Genomic DNA, 9565 nt, shown 5'->3' on the forward strand with positions numbered 1-9565 from the left:
AGCCCAAGCCACTGGCAATAGAGCTGCAAGAAGAGCCTGACATATGTTCAGCTTGGAGCCCAGTGGCGGACAGTATACCTGCCAATCTAGAGGGGAAAAAAGGGAGCACATTTCTCTTTCCCCGACCACATGGCACCGGCATCCTGTAACCAGCTGAGAGAGGGCAGGCGCCATTTTGGACATACGTAACAGCTGCACCAGCTTCTGTCTATGCGCACAGCAACCAGCCAAGAGGAGACACCTGAATCTGTGTGGGAGGATTGACAGGAGGCTGGGTGCTCAGGACTGTGGGAGCCTTGTGTGCTGGGACTGTGAATATACTGTGGCTGCATGTGAGGGTGCAGGGTGTGGCTGGATCTTTGGGCAGCCTCTGTGGGCAGCTCCACATGTGTGGGGCTCCCTGACTCCCTGGTGAGGGTCATTGCTGTGGAATCCATGCTCACACTAAGGACTGCATATACTTTGTGTGGTTCTTGTGGCAGTGCTATGGCATAGTGGATAAAGCCACCGCCTGCAGCACTGGCATCTCATATGGGTGCCAATTTGAGTTCCAGCTGCTCTACTTCTGATACAGCTCTCTGCTTTGGCTTGGGAAAGCAGTGGAAGATGACCCAAGTTCCTGGGCCCTTGCCCTGAGTGGGAGACCCAGAAGAGGCTTCTGGTTCCTGGCTTCAGAATGGCAAGGCTCTAGCCATTGTAACCATCTGGGGAGTGAACCAGCAGATGGAAGACCTCTCTCTCTCTCTCTCTCTCTCTCTCTCTCCGCCTCTGTCTCTGCCTCTCTGTAACTCTGCCTTTCAAATAAATAAATCTAAAAAAAAAAAAATTGTCACCTACAAGAAACATCTCACCAACAAAGAAAAATGCAGACTGAAAGTGAAAAGATGGAAGAAGATATTCCATGTATTCCATGATAACAGAAACCAAAAAAGAGCTGATGTAGCCATCCTAATATCAGACAAAATAGACTTTAACACAAACTGTTAAAAAAGACAAAGAAGGGCACTATGAAATGATCAACGGATCAATGCAACAGGAAAATGTGACTATTATAAATGTATATGCACCTAATTACAGGTCTCCTAGCTATATAAAAGAAGTGTTAATGAATCTAAAGGGAGACATAGACTTCCAAGCAATACCCCAATTCAGCAATGGAGAGATCAACCAGACAGAAAATCAGCAAAGAAACAACAGAGTTAATAGACACTATAGACCAAATGTACCTAACAGATATCTATAGAACTTCTCATCCTGCAGTTGCAGAACACACATTCTTTATACAAACACATGGAACTTACTCTAGGATAGACCACATGCCAGTCCATAAAGCAAGTCTCAGCAAACTCAAAAAATCAAAATCATAGCATCCATCTTCTCTGACCACAATGGAATGAAGCTGGAAATCAACAACTCAAGAATCTCTAGAACATACACAAACACATGGCAACTGAACAACATGCCTCTGAATGAACAGTAGATCATAGAAGAAATCAAAAGAGAAGAAAAAATCAGAAGAGAAGAAATCAAAAAACTGTTGAGGAATAGTTTTTTTTCATACTATTTGTTGAACTCTTTACTTAGTATATAGTTAATCTTCTGTGTATAATATTAATTGGAAAAGATCTTAGTAAAAAATAAGAAGAAGAATAGAAGGAGGAGAAAGAAAGGTGAGAGTAGGGGTGGAATGGTGGGTATGGTGGGAAAAACCACTATCACTAAGTTCCTAAAGTTGTATTTATGAAATGCATGAAGTATTTTTAAATAAAAGAGTTCTGGGGAAAAATAAACAAATAAAGGAGGAGGTAAGATGCAAAAAAGAAAATCACATTCTTTATTAGTATAGAAAACCAAGCAAATAGGTCAGGGAAAGGGAGCTCAACAGGTGATAATCTTAGATTCAGCCTAGTGCCACCTGGAGCTGTGCAGCACAAAGTGGTCCTCTGTTGAGGCAAGGGTCCATCACTGAAATATGTTGCTCTGCTTCCCCACGGCAAGAGGATACTGCTTGGTTAATATCAAGTGTTCCAGGAAGGAAGCCACCATGAGTCATTAGTAGCCAGTATTCACAGTTACTAGGAAGGAGTACAATATTCCATGGGTGCACTAACAGAATTCACTCTATCATGGTGCTCAAGCTAAAATCACCTAGAGGCATTTTTAAACACTTGCTGGATCCCAGCTAAGGAGTTTCTGATACAAAGGTATGGGATTGATTCCTATCCTTTGCATTTGTATCAAGTCCAAGGACAACTCTTTGAGAACCACTAAACTATAAAGAATACATGGTGTTGGGTCAAGACATACCTTCTGACCTGCGTCCATCCAGTCAGGCTTTATCCAACATTATTTCTGCTACTGAATATAATCTTTAGTCATTATCTTCAAAACATTTGATTCTGTATTTGTCACAAACACATACAACAGGTATAAACCTCTTGAATAGAGATGATTTGAGTGTGGATCTTAGAATTAAGAAAGCAAGATCTAGGACCAGCTCTATGGTGTAGCAGGTTAAGCCACCATCTGCAGTGCCAGCATCCTATATGGGCACTGGTTCATGTCCTGGCTGCTCCACTTCTGATCCAGTTCCCTGCTAATGTGCCTAGAAAAGCAGGAGAGAATGACACAAGTGCTTGGCCCCTGTCACCCACGGGGGAGACCCAGATGACCAGCCCAGCCCTAGCCATTTTGGTCATTTGGGGAGTGAACCAGCAGATGGAAAATCTCTCTGTCTCTCTTTCTCTCTCTCTCTTTCTCTTTTCCTCTCTCCCTCTCTCCCTCTGCCTTTCTCTCTCTGTAACTCTGCCTTTCAAATAAATAAATCTTTGGAAAAAAGGAGCAGGATCATCATCAATGTCACTTTCCTGCTTCTTTCCTCACATTTCTCCCTTCCATACCAGAGCTTGCTTGCAAGTAAGAAGTACAGGGGCAGCCAAAAGGAGACCTGGAAGAAGTCTGGTGAAAAGCAGTCCCATGTTCACATAGATGGGCAGAACTTCTGGGGAGCCATGCACAGCTCTCAGTATACTCTGTCTAGGCCTCAGAGCAACTGGGGCATGTCCAGAGAGGAAAAATTAGGAGATAAAGGGATTTAAGGAAATCATATTTCATAGGAGAGGTTTGGTTAAAAAAAATTATGATGGAAGATACTAAAAACTGAGAAGGGCTACCTCAACAGCCGGTAGCTCCCTGTCACTGGAAACTTTCCAGGAAAGGCTAGATAATCAGCTAGCGGATTGTGGAAGTATCAGAATTGCAGGTTAGGTCAGGTGGATAATTTTTCAAGCCTACAGGTTGATGACAGTGATGGTTAATTTTAGGTGTCAACTTGACTGGGATTTCTGAGTGTGGATGTGAGGCTATCTCTGGAAGAGATTAGTGTTTGAATCAGCAGACTGAGTAAAGAAGATCTGTTCTTACCAATGTGGGTGGGCAGTATTGAATCCATCAAAGGCCAAACAGAACAAAAGGACAGGAAGAGCAAATACTCTCTCTCTCTCTTCTTAAGCTAAGACATCCATCTTTTCCTGCCCTCAGATGTCAGAGCTCCTGGTTTGTACAATGGCTGACACCTCCTTCACACTCTCTCCCTTACCTCTGTCTCATTTTCAGGCCTTCAGCCTTGGTCTGGATTACTTCACCAGTCCTCCTGGTGCTCCAACTTGTAGCTGGCATATTGTGGTGTTTCTCAGCTTCCACAATCATGTAAACCCATTCCCATAATGGAGCTCGTCTTACATGTCCTTAGGTATCCTATTGGTTCTATTTCTCTGGAAACCCTGAGTAATACAGTGACTACACAAATTCCTGGTGTGTCCACTCTTCTACTCTCTAGGTATTTTGATGGTCCTGTCCTGCTTCATTTCCTGATTCTCAAATGACAGAAAGCTTAGCACTCCAGTTCTTATTTCAATTGGTTTGTAAGAGCCCCTAAATTCCTTCTAGCTTTCTGAAAAGAGCCAGAATCATTTGTGCCTCTCTGGCTGGATGCTTAGCTGATCTGGAGGACTAAGTCTGTTATTTTCTCCTTTCATGGTATAAAGCACAACTCTTGTCCCTGTGAAATTGCCTTTTGTCTATTGTAGGGTGTTTTCCAAGCCACTTTTGTCCACTTCCACAATACAGTTTTCACAACAGCCCTATGAAAGCAGATGACAATGAGCAGCCCCACCCAACAGAAGGAAAGTAGAGATTGAGAGATTGTCAGAAGCAGGTAGCTTCCCAGTGCTTTCCTTGGCCCTTCCTCCTCACCTGTCTTTAATGCTTATTAAATGGAGTTAGTTATTCAGCAAAAGTCTCCAGGCTTATGTTCATTGTAAATCACTTAAGAATTGAGTCACGGGGGTTGTGTTTTGGCCGACCTCCCACATTCACTCATCTCAGACCCATGTTCTAGAATACAAAGGTGCTGTGATTCATATCTGCTCTTCAGTTTCACTAATCAGAGAAGCCCATTGCTCTTGCTACTCACTGAGTGATATAACGGAAATTTCTAGCTGAGGGCATTAGATTCATATGCAGCTAAAAAAAAAAAAATGTCAAGGGAGCTGATTTATTGTAGCTGAGGAGATGTGAAGGGAAAAAAAAAGAAACATCAAAACTGATTGGTTGTGTGCTCTCTCTCGCTCCTGTAGCTGTGGACACAGACAATTGCCATTTGCATGGCCAAGTCATCCATGAGAGAATTACTGGACTCACGTATCTCCAGCCAGACAAAAAGGAACAAGCAGGTCTGGATAGTACATAGAGAACCAGTTTGTAAGAAGCACACAGCTCCTGGCTTCGGATCGGCGCAGCGCACCGGCCATGGTGGCCAATTGGGGGGTGAACCAATGGAAAAAGGGGGACCTTTCTCTCTGTCTCTCTCTAACTCTCCTGTCAAAAAAAAAAAAAAAAAGAAGAAGAAGCAGCAGCACACAAACCCTTATGAAATGGAACTAGATCCAGAATATTATAATCTCTGGAAATCCTCTCAGAAAGAGCCCTGTATGTGGTTGGCATATCAGGAAGTGAGGGCATGGTGATAGGGTGAATGTTGGCTGCTGAACTGCCTTCCAAGGGACATCTGTGTGTTAATTGTGTTGTTTTTGTTTGCTCTACTGGCAGGCAAATTTGAGGTGAGCTGGGAGGAGGAAAGGGTGATTTTCCTGTGCCCTCTCCTTGCACAGTGCTCAGCGATTCTTCACAACAAATGTGAAATGAATATTTAAAGAATATAGGCTTAGGGGACTTAAATCTTATTTGTAATGTTTTATTTCTTTTATTTAAATAGATCTACAATGAATATGACAAAATGTTGACATCTGTCAATTCTGATTGAAGGGGCTCACAAGTGTTTGCTTTTCTTTAATTTTTCAACTACCATAAAAGAGTTACTGCTTTGACAGATTCTTCCAGTTACTGGTTGGCCAAGGGATTCCATGGGTATTCAGGCCACAGTATTTCCATTGCCCCCACCTTCTCCCAAACTTCTTATCCCTAAATGAGCAGTGTTCTGAGTAGGGTAAAGATCAACATATGAATGGTGACCATAACCACAAATCCAAAGAAAGATATGAGTAGACAGTATCCTGGACAGAAAGGAGGATATGCACATTTGAGACTTATGGATGCTACCACTAAAAATTCATCTCTCCTGTAGGGACCACCTCATAGTCAGTGACACTGCTCCCATTCAGCCCATCTAAAGAGGGCACCATAGCGTCGGCTCCAAGATCTCTCTTTACTTTGAAGAGGTTTGTCCTTGCAAGCTCCAATTACAAGAAGAGACGGGGAATTTCGATTGTGGCCTTTGAGGAGCTCAGAAGCAATACTGGCTCTATACTGGCTATAAAGTTTGTATGTAAAAGATTCTGGATGGGGGGCTGACATCGTGGCTCACTTGGTTAATCTTCCGCCTGCAGTGCCAGCATCCTATATGGGCGCCGGGTTCTAGTCCCAGTTGCTCCTCTTCCAATCCAGCTCTCTGCTGTGGCCTGAGAGGGCAGTGGAGGATGGCCCAAGTGCTTGGGCCCCTGCACCCGCATGGGAGACCAGGAGGAAGCACTTGGCTCCTGGCTTCGAATTGGCTCAGTGCACCAGCTGTGGTGGCCATTTGGGGGGTGAACCAACGGAAGGAAGACCTTTTTCTCTGTCTCTCTCTCTCTCTCTCTCTCTCTCTCTCTCTCTCAATGTCTAACTCTGCCTGTCGAATAAAAAAAAAAAAAAAGATTCTGGATGGGCTTGCAGGAACTCTTAGGAGGTAGAAGGTTAAAGCATTAGTTTTCAAAGTATGATCACTGTGGGCCAGCATTGTGGTGCAGCAAGTTAAGCTGTCGCTTGCAATGCTGGCATCCCATATCAGAGCACCAGTTTGAGTCCAGGCTGTCTGCTTCTGATCCAGCTCCCTGATAATGCACTTGGGAAAGCAGTGAAGGATGGCCCAAATGTGTGGCTCCTACCACCCATATGAGAGTCTCTGATAGAGCTCTGGCCTCCTGGTTTCGGCTTGGACCAGCCCCAGCTATTGCAGCCATTTGGAGAATGAACCAGCAGAGGGAAGATCTCTCCCTGTATCTCTACCACTCTGCCTTTTAAATAAATAAATATATAAATCTAAAAAAAAAAAAAAAAAAAAAAACAAAACCAGAAAAAAGTATCATTTCTGGATCCCTGGAGTTCCCCTAGAAATTCCTGAAAAGTCTACAAGAGAAAAACACTGTTCATAAGAATACTAAGGGGTTATTTGCCTTCTTCAGTGTGTTAACATTTGTTCTGATGATGCAAAAGAATAGTGAGTGAAAATACTGGGATCTATGCACAAATTAAAACATCAGCACTAAACTGTTAATCACTGTATTCACACTTACAGAAAAAGCATTCTTAAGAATGACCTTGATGAAGTAGAATAAGTGTCACTTTTATTAACTCTCAAACATTCAGTATATGTCTTTTTAACATCTGGGTGACAAAATGGGATGTATGCATAGAACACCTTTGCTGCATTTAGAAATACAATGGTTGTCTCAGGGAGAAGCACCAGTGTGATTGACTTGCAAGCTGGGCTCACTGCCTTTTAGTGGAACTTGACTCTGCTGGAAAGAATGACTGGCAGACAAAGTATGGCTATTCAGATTTAGGTATTTTGCAGACATTGTTTTGAAAATGAACAAAATGAATCTGTCACTTTGTGGAAAACAATTGACAATGTTTGTTCTAATAATAAATTTTAAACTTTCAAGAGAAAATTAGAATTTTAGAAAACTTGTGAGCCTGACAGCTATCCAACACTTGAAGTTTTTCCATGAGATTGGTGGTGATATTAACAAATGAGAATGTTTCAAAATTTAGTTCATCAGGGCCAGCATGTTAAGCCTCCACCTGAAATGTCAGCATCCTATATGGGTGCCAGTTCAAGACCTGGCAGCTCCAGTTGCAATCCAGCTCCCCACTAATGTGACTGGGAAAGCAGCTGAGATTGGCTCAAGTAGTTGGGCCCCTGTACCCACATGGGAGACCCAAAGGAAACTTTGGGCTCCTGGCTTTGACCTGGCCTGGCCCCGGACATTGTGACCATTTGGGGAGTGAACCAGCAGATGAAAGATCTCTCTATCTCTCTGTCTCTCCTCCTCTCTCTGTAACCCTGCCTTTCAAATAAATAAAAAAATAAATCTTAAAAAAAAAAAAGAAAAAGGAAAAAAAAGGTGTTCTCCAGCCCACCCTTGTCTGATAGAGCGTGAGACTCTGACTGCACAGAAGGATCTGGGGGAGGGGAAGAAATGGAGATGCCCAAAAGAAGCCCTGGTGTGTCTCCCCCAGCCTCTCCTGTAAGATCATGCCCTTGTTGTCCAGTTGGATTTCCGTGTGGCTGCCCATGCCTCCTCAAAACTCTGCCTGCCCCACTCCTAAATATATATATTTTTATATATTATAAATATATAGTTTATAATATATAAAAATATATATAATAGGCCGGCGCCGCGGCTCACTAGACTAATCCTCCGCCTTGCGGCGCTGGCACACCAGGTTCTAGTCCTGGTCTGGGCGCCCGATTCTGTCCCGGTTGCCCCTCTTCCAGGCCAGCTCTCTGCTGTGGCCAGGGAGTACAGTGGAGGATGGCCCAAGTGCTTGGGCCCTGCACCCCATGGGAGACCAGGAGAAGCACCTGGCTCCTGCTATCGGATCAGCGCGGTGCGCCGGCCGCAGTGGCCATTGGAGGGTGAACCAACGGCAAAGAAAGACCTTTCTCTCTGTCTCTCTCTCTCTCTCTCTCACTATCCACTCTACTCTGCCTGTCAAAAAATAAATACATATATATATATATTATAAATATATGTATGTAAAATTTAGTTGATCTATAGTGCCCAATGGATGATGTAACAAATTTATGCAAGTGTAAATTATTTATGCAAAGTATAAAACAGACCAGTGGATTTAAATTTTTTTATTTATTTTTGTTTTTATTTGAAAGGCAGAGAGACAGAGAGAGAAACAGACAGAAAGAGATCTTCCATCTGCCAGTATACTTCCCAAACACCTGTAATAGTCAGGGCTGGGCCAGGCAAAAGCCAGGAGTCCAGAACTCAGTCTAGGTCTCCTATGGGGGACAAGGACCCAGTACCTAACTCTTCATCTGCTGCCTCCAAGACCAATGGATTTTAATGAAACAGGAGAGGAACAGTTCACTGACATGGTTCCAGATTCACATTGCAACTAGCCTTTAAGAAATTACCACTTGTGCTCACTTTGGCAGCACATATACTAAAACTGGAATGACAAAGATAAGCATGGCCCCTGCGCAAGGATGACACACAAACTAAATAAAACTCTTTTACTTAGTGTAGGGTTAACTTTAGGATTATTATGTAAACTAAAGTAGATCTTTGTAAAAATTAAGAGTGAGAAAGAGGAAAGGAGAGGAGGAAGAGTGGGAGTGAGGTGGGAGGGGAGTCAGAATGGGAAGTGTCACTATGTCCGTAAATTTGTATATATGAAATACATGAAACGTGTATAATTTAAATAAAATAAAAACAAACTACCACTTACAGGGTTTTGGCCTAGAGGACTACAAAGGGGGTCATGCTTTTGAGCCACAATTATATGAAAGGCTTGTAAAATATTCTTCCTTTTCCCAACTATGTATCTGTGTGATACTGCATTTTCTTTATATGCTTGAATCAGAACAGTAGATTGCAACAGTTTGAATAGAGGAGCAATTGTAAGAATTCAATTATCTTCTATTAGACCAACCATTAAGAAATTACAAAGATATTAAACAATGCCCCTCTCTCACAAAATGTTTTGTTTTGAAATTATTGTTATTCTTCATAAGAATTGCTATTTTGTTAATATGTATTGGTTTATTATTGTTATTTTTAAATTAGTTAATTAATATTTTTAAATTTCTGTTTTAATTTTTAATACAGTAAACATACATAGATATAACCTACATAAATGAAAGTTCTTTGGGGTTTTCAATAAATTCTTAAGAGTATATGGGCCAGCACAGTGGCATAGCATGTAAAGCCATCACCTGCAGTGCCGGCATCCCATATGGATGCCGGTTCAGGTCCCAGCTGCTCCA

General features: G+C 42.5%; 1 non-coding gene across 1 annotated transcript; it reads left to right on the plus strand.

Annotated features, from left to right (window-relative positions):
• Positions 1-8718: 8718 nt before the first annotated feature.
• On the plus strand, positions 8719-8820 carry LOC133762634 (U6 spliceosomal RNA). The gene has a single exon (XR_009866306.1). It is a non-coding gene; the product is annotated as a U6 spliceosomal RNA (small nuclear RNA).
• The last annotated feature ends 745 nt before the right edge of the window (positions 8821-9565 follow it).

Source organism: Lepus europaeus, chromosome 6, assembly GCF_033115175.1.
Source record: "Lepus europaeus isolate LE1 chromosome 6, mLepTim1.pri, whole genome shotgun sequence".
Taxonomy (NCBI): Eukaryota; Metazoa; Chordata; class Mammalia; order Lagomorpha; family Leporidae; genus Lepus; species Lepus europaeus.